The following is a 1,274-nucleotide window of genomic DNA, read 5'->3' as shown; positions in this document are numbered from 1 at the left end:
AGTTACCACCATCTAGTAGTCTTTAGAAGAAACGAATAAACCAAAAACACTATCTACTTTCAGTCAATGAGTCTTGAGATAAGTTTAAAAGGAGTTTCACTTAAACTAAACATAATGCATACAAGGTTTACTTTGATTTCGGTTCCACATCACTTGTCTGATTAAAAAGGTCATAAAATCACTAAAACAAAACTATAGATTGTACCTAGTGATAGCAGGAATATGAAGCCCATTAACTTGACCAAACAACAGTGGCTAGCTTTTAAAGAATAACTATGAAAGTCACTTACTGTGAAAGTACACACACTAATCTTTACTCTGAATAAACATATAAAGTGAACTAAACATAATGAAATAAAACTAACACAACTAAAATTATTATGGTTGCATATTTGCTAATGAGCTTTTAAGTTTAGGATAATGGTGATTTGGCTGTTTTCCCTTATGCTTGGCAACCTCCTGGAAAACATCTTTGTCTTAAGATAGGCACTGGAGCAATTATTATTATCTTTGAGGCACCAATTTTATTATTGTGTGAACTTAAACTTATGAACTTAAAACAATCTTCAAAGTAGCTATAAAACACTAAACTATAGCACTAAAACTTAATTAATGGCTCAAAGTAAAAACCTTGTTAAACATAACCAGAGCCTAATAATTTTTGTCAACCCTCATACATATGTATATTGATTATATAAACTTGTATGATATTACATTTACCAATTATGATTAATACATGGATAAAACAATTATCATGTCAAGAATAGCACTGCCAGCAACTCTCTTCAAAAGAGTCCCACATTACAGTCCTTGAAGTGCTTCAAGAAAGTTCCGAGGTGCACGGTCCTTCATGTAGCAGTTCTTCTCTTTTGGGCTTTTACGACCTTCAAAGCTTTTGTAATCGCCTTTCTTGTCCAGGTGTCTTCGTTACGTTTCTCTTATCCTGCAGTGTTTATTTCTAAAGAAAACTCAAAAGAAGCTTTTAATGGCATTTCCCAGGCCCCCAAGGTTGCTTTCTGTATTTAGTTAATTATCATAAAAGTGTCTAATTAGTATATTATGAATACAGTGAAAACCCACTCTATAAACGTTTACTTGAAATTTAACTATAGAATTAAGTAAAAACCTTAACGATTAATCTTTATCCTAAGTCTGTGAAGACAGTGTTATAAATCACCTACATAACTCCTAGATAAGTGTTAGAACTTATAATGAGCTCATAATGAACTTACCATAAACTTGTACTTCTAAAAAACCTTATGTCTGAACACTAA

Source organism: Carlito syrichta, unplaced genomic scaffold, assembly GCF_000164805.1.
Source record: "Carlito syrichta isolate Samal-C Ts95f unplaced genomic scaffold, Tarsius_syrichta-2.0.1 Scaffold304268, whole genome shotgun sequence".
In the NCBI taxonomy this organism is placed as follows: domain Eukaryota; kingdom Metazoa; phylum Chordata; class Mammalia; order Primates; family Tarsiidae; genus Carlito; species Carlito syrichta.
Note: the sequence above shows the minus strand (reverse complement) of the source record.